The sequence below is a fragment of the Chionomys nivalis genome, chromosome 6 (assembly GCF_950005125.1).
Source record: "Chionomys nivalis chromosome 6, mChiNiv1.1, whole genome shotgun sequence".
In the NCBI taxonomy this organism is placed as follows: Eukaryota; Metazoa; Chordata; class Mammalia; order Rodentia; family Cricetidae; genus Chionomys; species Chionomys nivalis.
The window spans coordinates 93,681,290-93,694,427 of NC_080091.1; positions in this window are offsets into that span (position 1 = coordinate 93,681,290).

Consider the following 13,138-nt stretch of genomic DNA (forward strand, 5'->3'; position numbering starts at 1 on the left):
GCGCCTTTACGGGCCAGAGCGCCGGGTCCCGGAGCCGGAACTATCTCCGCCCACGGGTTTGAGTGACACGAAACTCCCGCCCAGGCCTCTCCAGAGACCGGGCTCTCACGCTCCGACCTGGAATGGCGTGTACCTGGTGCAACCTCAATAAGGGCCCGGCTTGTCAAAACTACAGTGTTTCCCGTCAGTTCCAGGCGTAAGGATTCGTTCGCCCCATCTTCAAGACCTCTCTGAAACTACCTGTAGTAAAGAATGGGCTGTTTTTAGTTTTTATTTGCAGTTCTCTATAGTCCAACACTGAAAAAAATAAAAAAAAAACCCACAACCCCTCACCTCCAACACACACACATACAGGGAGGGAAAGAGAGAGAATGAAAGAGAATTTACCTGGAAGAGACTACACCATGATCAAGAAAGTGATCCTCTTAAGTCCAAATGATCAAAGACCTCAACATAAAGCCAGCCACACTGAACCTTATAGAAGAGAAGGTGGGAAGTACACTTGAACACATTGGCACAGGAGACCACTTTCTAAATATAACCCCAGCAGCACAGACACTGAGAGAAACAATTAATAAATGGGACGTCCTGAAACTGAAAAGCTTCTGTAAAGCAAAGGGTACGGTCAACAAGACAAAATGACAGCCTACAGAATGGGAAAAGATCTTCACTAACCCCACATCAGACAGAGGTCTGATCTCCAAAATGTTCAAAGAACTCAAGAAACTGGACACCAAAAGATCACATAATCCAATAAAAAAAAATGGAGTACAGACCTAAACAGAGAACTCTCAACAGAGGAATCTAAAATGGCTGAAAGACACATAAGGAAATGTTCGACATCCTTAGCTATCACAAAAATGCAAATAAAAATAACTCTGAGCCGGGCGGAGGTGGTGCACGCCTTTAATCCCAGCACTTGGGAGGCAGAGGGCAGAGGCAGGCGGATCTCTGTGAGTTCGAGACCAGCCTGGTCTACAAGAGCTAGTTCCAGGACAGGCTCCAAAACCACAGAGAAACCCTGTCTCGAAAAAAACAAAAAAACAAACAAACAAAAAAAAACTCTGAGATTCCATCTTACACCTCTAACAATGGCCAAGATCAAAAACACTGATGACAACTTGTGCTGGAGAGGTTGTGGGGAAAAGGAAACACTTCTGCATTGCTGGTGGGAATACAAGTTGGTACAGCCTCTTTGGATGTCGGTGTGGTGATTTCTCAGAAAATTAGGAAACAACCTTCCTCAAGACCCAGTAATACCACTTTTGGGTATATATCCAAAGGATGCTCAATCGTGCCACAAGGACATGTGCTCAACTATGTGCACAGCAGCTTTGTCATAGCCAGAACCTGGAAACGACCTAAATGCCCCTCGATCAAAGAATGGATAAGGAGAATGTGGTACATTTACACAACCGAGTACTACACAGCAGAAAAAAAGTAACGACATCTTGAATTTTGCAGGAAAATGGACAGAGCTAGAAAACATTATTTTGAGTGAGGTAACCCCGACACAGAAAGACAGTTATCACATGTACTCACTCATAGGTGGTTTTAAAGCATAAAGCAAAGAAAGTTAGCCTACAAACCACAATCCCAGAGAACTTAGACAACAATGAGGACACTAATAAGAGACACTTACATAGATATAACTTACATGGGAAGTAGAAAGTAGAAAAAGACAAGATCTCCCGAGTAAATTGGGAGCATGAGGACCTTGGGGAAGGGTTGAAGAGGGAAGGAGAGAGGCAGGGAGGGGAGCAGAGAAAAAGGTAGAGCTCAATAAATATCAATAAAAAAATAAGAAAGTGATCCCCCCAGGATAAGACTCCACTGTTTACTGTGCTGATGTCTGCATTTCCCCACCTGTGAGAAACTCAACTGCATTCTTGATAATAATAATAACAACAACAACAACAACAATAATAATAGACTGCTTCTGGCACATTCCCCTAAAAAAAAAAAAAGGCAGGCTGTAATATCAGCCTTCCAGAAGTGGAGGCAGGAGGATCAGGAGCTCAAGATTAGGTTCCCAAATTTAGCGAGTTGGAGGTCAGCTTGCAACACGAGAGACCCAAGTCTAAGATACAGTATAAATTTAATGTGCACACACATCCCTACGGATTGACTATGTATGTGTGTTCCCTTTCTCTATTACACTCTGTATCTTTTAAAAGTATTGGTCATAAATCCAACTTTGTTCGGAACAATGCTCTTTTTTCATCTATTGTCTTAAAGTAATTCTTAGTGATGCTGCCATTGCTTTGGAAACGGTTATTTGAATGACAAGTTATATGGCAGCTAAGCAGAGTAGTTGCAAGGTCAGCGGTTAGAGCACCTGCTGTTAACGATAAGTGGCAGACAATGAGGACACTCTGTGGTATTTTTGGAGCTTGAGTCTCTAAGATTAGCACATAATGTTTTAGTTAACTTTAGGTTTTTATTTCTAGGCCCTGTGAGAAAGGAGAGGCCCAAAATGGCCCCTATCACTCCTCTGTTGGCTTTTGTGGGGACCCTGCAGATTTTGGCATAACATTTTTCAGGGGGCTTAGGCCCACAAAAGGGTGGGTCAGATCTGTTGGCACAGGCCTCTCTTAAGATATGCCTAGAGAACTTAGTAGGGCCTGTCTGAAAATAGAAAGTAAACAGAAAACTGGGGCTATACTTTATACCTCAGTGGTAGAGCACCTGCCTACCACCTAAGAGGTCCTAGACTAAATTCCCAGTACAAGAATGAAGGTGAGGGGGCTGGAGAGATGGCTCAGAGGTTAAGGACGCTGACTGCTCTTCCAGAGGTCCTGAGTTCAATTCCCAGAAACCACATGGTGGCTTGCAACCATCTGTAATGAGATCTGGTGCCCTCTTCTGGCCTGCAGTCATTCATGGAGGGTGAATACTGTGTATATAATAAATAAATAAATCTTTGAAGAAAAAAAAAGAATGAAGGTGAGGAAAAACTGAAGGAAGAAGGAAGAAAGAGATGGACCCAGGGGATTAGGGATGCAGGAAATTGATTGTACAACCTGTCCATCTGACCACCTAAATGTCTGTGAGTCCTGTTTGCAGTAGAATAGCTTCTTTCCCTGAGAAAGAGACTTCAGCTTTGCACCCAGTGTTACCAAAAATAAAACTACAACAATTTAACGATTTTCAGTTGGATATACTTTGTTTTAGAATTAGGCACTTTTTAAAAAAATTGTTTTTATTGAACTATATATTTTTCTCCATTCCCCTCCCTTACTCTCTCCCCCCTTCAACCCTCTCTCATGGTCCCCATGCTCCCAATTTACTCAGGAGATCTTGTCTTTTTCTATTTCCCATAGTTTAGATCCATGTATGTTTCTCTTAGGGTTCTCTTTGTTGTCTAGGTTCTCTGGGATTGTGAATTGTAAGATGGTTTTTCTTTGCTTTATGTCTAAAAGCCATTTGTGAGTGAGTACACGTGATATTTGTCTTTCTGGGTCTGGTTTACCTCACTCAGGCTCTTTTCAATATAGAGTAAATGTTCCTAGGAGACAGACTATAGTATAGTACAGCTATAGAGACTGAAAACAAAGGAAAGAAACAAGGAAAAGTGAGCCTGCCATAGGGACTCATGCCTACAGTCCCAAAACTCAGATAGCCGAGACAAGGGGACTCACACAAGGCTAAGACTATCCTGAATTATAGACTAATCTGTGCCACAGACTGAGCTCCTGTCATAAAAGGGGAAAGGAAAGTGATCTGGCTATTTGAAAGTTATTTTCTTTGTAAGATAGGACCAAAATATAATTTGAAAAATCCTAGGTTACTTTAGGCTAATTTAGTATTGGTTTTGAGGGTTTTGTTTTGTTTTTTGTTTTTGAGAAAGTGTAAAAGGTAAAAAAAAAAAAGGTTTTACCAGCATGCTAATTGAAACTGTTTCCTTGAAATATCTCTTTAATCATGATTTCTCTGAAGGTGAAATAAATAGCTGGATGATACATGTTACTGTGAGTCATTCTATTTTTGAATTACAGTCCAGTCTTTAGGGGCAAGAGCGGGAGCAACGGGACTCTGTGATTTTTGTGTGACATGTTTACACTGGCGAGATGACTCGGTGGTTCACAGCACTTGCTTCTCTTGCAGAGAACCTGGGTTCAAGTCCCAGCACCCATGGTGGCTCACAACTGCCTGTGACTCCAGTTCCAGGGGATCCAGTACCATTTTGGCCTCCTCGAGCTCCCACACAGAAGTGGTATATATAAACTCACATAAACAAACACACAAACACATGAAATAAAAATGACATGTTTCAAAAGTAAGTTTTAAAATACAGGTTGAGGGGTTGGGGAAAAGGCTCAGTGTGTAAAGAGTTTAATGTACGAGAAGTCTGGATTCCTAGCACCCATGTAAAGTCAGTCTATGACAGGTAAGTCCTGAGGGCTTGCTGGACAACCAGTCTAGCTGAGAGAGATAGGGTGGATATGGGTGTAGGAAGGCCGCTGGTCTCCACGTGTGCATGCATGGGTGAGTGCACAGCCACACACTGGTAAAAAAGGACGATCATAAAAGCACAGTCTCACTCTCAGTGTTTCTAATTTACTACAGAGCTTAGCAATTTTTGCGTGATTAATTTTTGTTCCTTCTTGATAACTCTCACCTTTTCACCTAATCAAACCCTTTTTGGCATATCAGAATGGCCAGTACTGTTGCCCTTTGCATGCTGGGAGCATTCGTAAGTAAAATAAAGATGACTTGGGACTGGAGAGATGGCTCAGTGGTTAAGAGCATTGCGTGCTCTTCCAAAGGTCCTGAGTTCAATTCCCAGCAACCACATGGTGGCTCACAACCATCTGTAAAGAGGTCTGGTGCCCTCTTCTGGCCTTCAGGCATACACAAACAGCATATTGTATACATAATAAATAAATAAATAAATTTTTTTTTTTTAAAAGATGACTTGCCGGGCGGTGGTGGCGCATGCCTTTAATCCCAGCACTCGGGAGGCAGAGGCAGGCGGATCTCTGTGAGTTCGAGGCCAGCCTGGTCTACAAGAGCTAGATCCAGGACAGGCTCCAAAGCTACGGAGAAACCGTCTCGAAAAAAAAAAAAAAGGATGACTTGAGTGCAGGGACAGCGGCAGTGGAGCTGACAACCGGGACACTAAGTGACCGGCAGAAGCAGCATCCGCATTATCCGCATTGCCGATTCACGGAGCAGAGGAAGCAATGCTTCATTCCCTTGGCAACCCTGAAAAGAATGGCCAGGGAATTTATTATACTACTCAAAATAGTGCTCAGTTTAAAACTAGGCGTTGTTTGTTCGTGGAATTTTCCTTGTAACGTTTTCAGACTGTAATTAGCTGCAGGTAATTGAAATCTCCGATGGTAAAATCAGGAAGGCGTGGCACAAGCCTTAACTGTCCTACCTCAAACACACTTCCTTGACCTCATTGGGGTCAAGCGTGCGTGCGTGCGTGTGTGTGTGTGTGTGTGTAGTGGGTGTATATGGTGTTGGATGAATTTAAGAGCTGCTATAATTAAGTGCATGTTGAAGTTCCCTAGGGATTGAACAGCTGAGGGCTTTTCTGTGTTCGTTTTTACTATAATCTCTTTGACTACTTAGAAAGCTCTGTTTGCTTCCAGACAGTCCCTGACACCCAATATTCTTTCTCGATGGACTTGTTGAACCTGCCCTAGTTGGTTCCTTTCACGTCCACACTCCCTCCCTCCCCCTCTATCCCCACCATTCTTTAATAGTTTTCTCTGTGGTTAGCCCTTGCACCATATGGATCTCCTCTATAATAGGGTAAGGGCAGCAAACATCAACATTACAACCCGCAGATTTGGAGTTCCCAGAATCTATGGTTTCCCAGAGTTTTCTGGCTAAGGGTAGGTGCCACATCCATCAAACAATGTGGACAATGTTGTCAAAAGCAACAGTTCCACTGCATTGAATGTTTTCTATTTATTTCTATCCATTTGGTTCTTCCTTGAGGGTTCTGATGGTCATGGCTGAAGCAGAAGGTAAGACTTCAATCTGGGCTGTTAGAATTGCCATTGAGCCATCCAGTCACTGTTTGCCTGAGTGGCGCTATCCCCAGGAATTTTTTTAAAATTTTTATTTACTTATTAATGTATACAGTGTTCTGCCTGCAATCCAGAAAAGGGCACCAGATCCCATTACAGATGGTTGTGAGCCACCATGTGATTGCTGGGAATTGAACTCAGGACCTTTGGAAGAGCAGGCAGTGCTCTTAACCACTGACCCATCTATCCAGCCTGATTTTTTTTTTTTTTTAAGACAGACACGGAGGCTGATGGTGGAGGCTCGGGAAATGTGGCACAGATCTGGACACTGGTGTGTCTCAAACACTCGACTTTGATATCACTGGGGTCAGATGCGAGTGGTGTAGTAGTGAACGAGGCCAGATTCTCAATAGTGTTCCATCTAAGGCATTCCTGATCAGAAACGACATATCGCACATGCATGCATGCGTGTGTAATTGAAAGGGCACGCGCATGCATGTGTGCGCACTCACGTGGAGGCCAGAGGTCAATGCTGGTGTCTTCCTTCTGTCACTCTCCACCTTACTTTTTTCTTTTCTTTTCTTTCTTTTTTTTTTTTTTTTTTTTGGATTTTTGAGACAGGGTTTCTCTGTAGTTTTTGGTGCCTGTCCTGGAACTAACTCTTGTAGACCAGGCTGGCCTCGAACTCACAGAGATCCTCCTGCCTCTGCCTCCTAAGTGCTGGGATTAAAGGCGTGCGCCACCTCCGCCCGGATCCACCTTACTTTTTGAGACAGGGCCTGTCACTGAACCCAAGGTTCACCAAGTGGCTTGACTGTCTCTCTCTGTCCCCAAGGGACTGCGGATTTGAACTTAGGTCCTCATGTTCAAATGACAGGCACCTTACCCACTGAGCAATCTCCCTAGCACCAATATATATTCTTTTTTTTTTTTTTTTGAATTAGGATTTCATGTGGCCCAGACTGGTCTGGAATTTGTATATAGTTGAGGATGATCTTGGACTTTTCATCCTCCAGCCTCCACTCCCCAACTGCTGGAATTATATGCACATGACACTGTTCCTAGCTAGGCAATACATCGTGTGTGTGTGTGTCCACCCACCACTCCCCAGTACTGGGGTTGTACACAGTACCATGTTTACTGCCATGTTCAGTGTTTATAGGAGTGGGGCTGCTAGGAATGAGAAGTCAGGTCCTCACAGGTACCCAACAGGCACTTGACTAACTGAGCTATCTCCTGAGCCATAGGCAATGCATTCTCGCTTTTTATTTATTTGTATTTTATATACATTGGTATTTTGCCTGCCTGTATTAAAAAGATTAAAAAAAAAAAGAAAGAAAGGTGAAGTGGGTACCTTTTGGCAGGCCCTGCCAAGGTCTGCCACTAAGCAAATACTCCCTGTGCAACAGTTAGTGAAAGATACTTATTGGAGGAGGGGACAGGGAGAGAGCGAAAGGCCATGTCAGAGTGGGGATATGAGAGAGGCAGGCAGGCAGAGAGACAGACAGGGAAGAAACAAGACCAAGAAGACAGGCAAGGGACGAGCAAGAAGCAAGAGAGGAAAGAAGAGGCAAGAGAGCAAGCTGTGCCTGGCAGGCACGTTTAAGTGGTACACATGTCACATGGCTGAGGGCAGAAAGGCACCTGGCGACAGGTGATGCCATAACTTAACTGCTAGTACTCTTAACCACTAAACATCTCTCCAGCCCAGGAATGTATTCTTAGTGTCTACATTTAATGGTGGTAACCTAAAAACCATCTGAAAAAGTGGTCTTAAATGAGGCAATAATATATATATATATATATATATATATATATATATATTTTTTTTTTTGATTTTCGAGACAGGGTTTCTCTGTAGCTTTTGGTGCCTGTCCTGAAACTAGCTCTTGTAGACCAGGCTGACCTGGAACTCAAAGAGATTCGCCTTCTTCTGCCTCCTGAGTGCTGGAATTAAAGGCGTGTGCCACCACGGCCTGGCCAAAGGCAATAATTTTTATTAATTTGGTTTTGTTTATGCTTATCTTTGTTTTCTGTTGATTTTTGTTTCTGTTTGCTAAAAAAAAAAATCTTAAAGAAAAAAAATACCTAGGGGGAAAAAATCTCTAATCCAAATTTCTTCACATTTAGGATTATATGAACAACTGACATGTTCACTGTGGTCAAGATCCAGAATTGTAGAGATAGTTTAGTCTCTTTTCATCTTCACTTCAGATTCAACTGGTGGTAATTTGCCGAATAAGAGCTCAGCCACAGTCCCAGGGAATTCTTTCTTGATAGAAAGCCCCCACCCTGAGAGGGAGGTTGTCCAGCGGCCCTCACTGAGGTAGGGACAGTTTTACTAAGTATTTTATCATGAAGAGGACTGCACACTCGGAGGTAGAGCTAACTTAGGTTATGCAAAGCACCAGGCTCAGTCCCGGGGAGGCCAGAGAATGATTGCAGAGGAGGAAGCATTTCTTTCCCTAGGCTGCTGGACAACTTATTCCTCAGGCTGTATGCCTGAAAAAAAAAATACCACTGAGAGAGAGAAAGGGCAAGCTTGCGAATGCCTTGGGGCATCTTGTCAGTTTCAGCAGCTTCCTGAGACCCAAGAGTTTTATTTATTTCCTGAGATTTGTAAAAGTTTCATTTACTTTGTGAGTCTTAGGGAGCCTACCTTCAGGAAGTAATGTTTCAATTTGAATCAACTAGTCCCAACACGCGGTCTTGCTGTGAGGCCCCAGGCAGCCTCACATGATACTGGGCCTCGGACTCTAGACTTCCATAATTAACAGCATGTCCCAGCGAGGGTTCCTGTTACTGTGACGAAATACCATGACCAAAATCAAATCGAGTTGAGGAGCCAAGAATCTTGTGTGGCCCATCACTCTCGAAGGAAGTCAGGACAGAAACTCAAGCAGGGCAGGAACTGATGCAGAGACCATGGAGTGGTGCTGCTTACTGGCTTGTTGGGTCAGCTTGCTTGATTGCTTCCTTCCTTTTTTTTCCTTCATTATTAGAAACAGACTTCTCTATGTAACAGCCTTAGCTGTCCTGGAACTAGCTCTTGTAGACCAGGCTGGCCCTTGAACTTACGGAGATCCACCTGCCTCTGCCTACCACTGCCCGGCTCTCAGTCTGCTTTCTTAAGGAATCCAGGAATACCAGCCCAGGGATAGCCACACCCATAATGGACTGAACCTTCCCCCATAATCACTAATAAAGAAAATTCCACCAGCCTGGTCTACAAAAGCTAGTTCCAGGACATGCTCCAAAGCCACAGAGAAACCCTGTCTTGAAAAACCAAAAAAAAAAAAAAAAAAGAAAGAAAGAAAATTCCAGCTGGGCAGTGGTGGCACCTCCTTTTAATCCCAGGCTTTGGGAGGCAGAGGCAGGTTAATCTCTGTAAGTTTGAGGCCAGCCTGGTCTACAGAGTGAATTCCAGAACAAGCTCCAAGCTCCAAAGCTACAGAGAAACCCTGTCTCAAAAAAACAAAAAAGCAAAAAAACAAAGAAAGAAAGAAAGAAAAAGAAAATAAAAAAAAGAAAAAGAAAAATGGAAAAAAAAAAGAAAATGCCTTACAGCTGGATCTAATGGAGGCATTTTTCTCAGTTGAGGTTCCCCTTTCAGATGACTCTAGCTTGTGTCAAGTTGACATAAAATTGGCCAGCACAGCTGGTTTAGCATTCACTCTTCCTGATCCCCAACAGGATGTCCGTGAGAAGCGTGTTTGTGAAGGCTTGCGTGTCCACGCATCTGTCACCCTGACTAGTCAAGGGAATTTTCCCTCGTGCCTTTGGGTTTTGTAGCTTCCAGGGTTTCAGATGAGAAGTCACAGCCACCCAGCCCCAGTGCTGTCCTGTCTCTCACCAGCCCCTTTCCCTGTCTCACATAGCAGAAGCACCATCTGATTTCTAACATCGTAAAGCTCTTCTGTGTATAAAGACTTACCCAGGGCATGCTTTGCTGTGTCCTTTCTCACTCCTCCTGCCCGGAACACAGACAGATAGAAGTCTATATTTGAGGGACAAGCATTTGCTAGAAGCATTTGTTATGCCCTTGTCATGAGCCCCCAGAGACTACCAGTGTCGGGGTCTGATGCCCCAACATAAACTACTTTTCCCTCTCTGGCCCAGCGTGGAGGCGTGGGAAAAATTGAGACAGTTCACACAGCAATATCGGAAGGAAGTCTCAGGCTTCATTCACTCCTGAGAATCACCCACGTTTATTTTTCAAACACCTTTTATTCCCCAAGGTAAACTAAGGTGGAAAGTTCATTAACATTCTCTTGGGGGGGGGGGATGCTGGATTGTAGTCAAGTCCACAGCTAGCTTGGAACTCACACCTCAGGTGATCTAGAGCAGTACGATGAACCTTCGTTAGGTGGCGACAGCCTGTCTAGAGGGTGTGTGATTGCTTTGGATACCACCCATGGCTCGAGAACTTGGCTGTCACACCATATAGAAACATGGGCCTACATACCAGGAGTTCGAGTTTATATGCAAAAGCAAAGAACCTTTATTGCAAACTTGAGCTTGGGCCCTCCATCCATTCCCACACAGCGGTTGCATTAGGGAGAGCCCTGAGCTCAGCTATGGAACAATTTTTAAGAAGTAAAGGACGGGGGACGGGAATTCGGGATTCAGATGTGGGTCGAACTCCTAATGGGGCAGGAGTGGGGCAACAGAATTCTAGTCAAACAGGGATTAAAATATAAAATCAGAGTTACTTGGCGGGGCTGAAGAGATGACTCTGAACTTAAAAGTAAGCACTGGGACTGGAGAGATGGCTCAGAAGTTAGAAACACTGACTGCTCTTCAAATAGGACTTGAGTTCAATTCCCAGGGAGCACAGGGTGGCTCACAACCATCTATAATGAGACCTAATCCCCTCTGCCCTCTTCTGGCCTCTAGGTGTACACGCAGGCAAAACACTAAACATAAAAAGTAATTTTTTTTTTTTTTGTATTGCTCCTACGGTTCTGGACCTAAGTTTCATTCCCAGCAGCCATCAGGTGCCTTACACCTGCCCGTAGCTCCAGAATCAGGGAGCTATGATACCTTTGGCCTTTCTGGGCACCTGTATGCACCTGCACACAAATATATGTGTGCACATAATTGAAAGTAATAAAAATAAGTTTTACAGTAGTTTGGGGGCTGGTGAGATGGCTCACCAGATGAAGACAGGTGCTCACGCAATCACACTTAGTTTGTGGGACGAGAGAAAAGCAACGAGTGACCTTGGTTTATAAGCGTTGGTTTGCTGACACCTGCTCTTGAGGGGTCCCCTTTTCTAGAGAACGGTTCAAGAAGAACTAGGTGGTCAAGTCCACCAGTGTCAAAGGAGGAGAAATTGTCTGAGGATGTTTAAGTTGCTTTTGAAGAGGCTCATGAAAGAATACCCTGGGTCTGCAGCCAATGCGTGTACACTGAGTGTGAAGTTTAGTGTTTGGAGGGGCAGCCATAAACTACCAAGAACAAAGGCGAAAACTTTGAGGGTTGTTGACTGAGTTTTCTGTCCTGCCCAGTTCCCACAATCATTAAGTCCCCCCCAAAATCACACAGAGGTCTACATTAGTTATAAACCGATTGGCCCATTAGCTCAGGCTTCTTATTAAACTCTTATAACTTATATAGCCCATTATTAGCATTATTCTTGTCTATGCTAGCCATGTGGCTCAGTACCTTTTTCAGTGAGGCAGTCACATCTTACTTCTTCAATGGTGGGGTCAGGACTGCAGAGAAATGGGCTTTCCTCTTCCCAGAATTCTCCTGTTCTCATTGACCCACCTCTACTTCTAGTCTGGTTGTCCCACCTATACTTCCTGCCTGGCTACTGGCCAATCAGCATTTATTTAAAATATAATTGACAGAATACAGACCATTCTCCCACACCAGAGGGCAGTCTCATGAAGTGAAGAGCTGAACTGATGGCTCTTCTCTCTATGGTTCTTTCATTTCATTTCATTTCATTTCATTTTTTGAGCCGGGCTGGCCTCTAACTCCTGACTCTCCTATTTCTATTCCCCTCCGGTGCAATGACTGCAAGTGGACATGGCTATGGCCTTGCTGGTGCCTCTGCGATGACATCTTTTCTCTTCAGGAGTATTCTAGAAAAGCTAGCTAAGAAAATAGTACTTTACACAGCACGAGATCATCATGAAATATGTGAACTACTCTTGCTTGGACTTCCTATGACTACAGTTGGGAGCAGTCTAGTTACTGCCAGTACTAAGCTATGGTTATGCAGCAGAGAGCTTTGTCGGCAGCTTTGAGTTCACAGGTCCCAGGCCAGTATGCGAGCTCCAGAATTTCTATATGAGAGGGATACAGATTAGCAGTTTGATTGGATAAAGGGCCAATCCATCATGTGCGTAGCTATTTACATGGGGTTCAAGGGCCCCTTTTTATGGCCCAGAAGAGGCATTGTCATAATTATTGTATGCTAATGTGTGTCAGTCTCCTCCAATCGCAGTGGCAGTCTGTGCAGAGGTCTTCAGAGTTTTGCCTTGAAGCCCTTCGGGATCCTCCTCCTCTCTGCTAGAATCACACTTACACCCTTTGCCATGAAAGAATGTATTTCTTTCTACCTATTAATGTCAGCCTTCGACTGCATGACTCAGTCCGGTCAGGGCGTCCTGGGCAAAAGTGATAGTATGCTACTTGTTTGGGAGTGGTGTAAAAAAGACACCATGCTACCACTCACTTTTTTGTTCCCATAAACCACTAGGAAAAGAGCATCCCATGGCAGCAAATGCCCTATGTTAGGAATATTTCCTAACGTGAGCTCCCTGCCGATGCAAAATTCCCAAACCAAAACAAGCCAAATTAAGAAATATCCAGGCTTAATGGGAGTTCTGCACTCTCAGGTAGCCACGGAATCGCAACCCCCACCCCCAGGAAGAAAGGGAGACCATGTGTTCCTCTTTTGGGGGATCACTTAAATACCCTGGGGAGTGGTCCTGGCCTGTTGGGATTTGGAGTCCAGACCAGGCCTGGAGGCTGGGATAGATGAGAGGGGCTGGGGCCTACCTCTCAACTTGACACCCTATAGTTTAGACCCCAGGATTACGTACGGAGAAGAGAGAGGCACCTTGCCATAGGCCTGGGTTCCCGGGCTGGAAAACCTGACTGTTGTACTACTTTCCTTTCTGGTCTGTGATAAAATG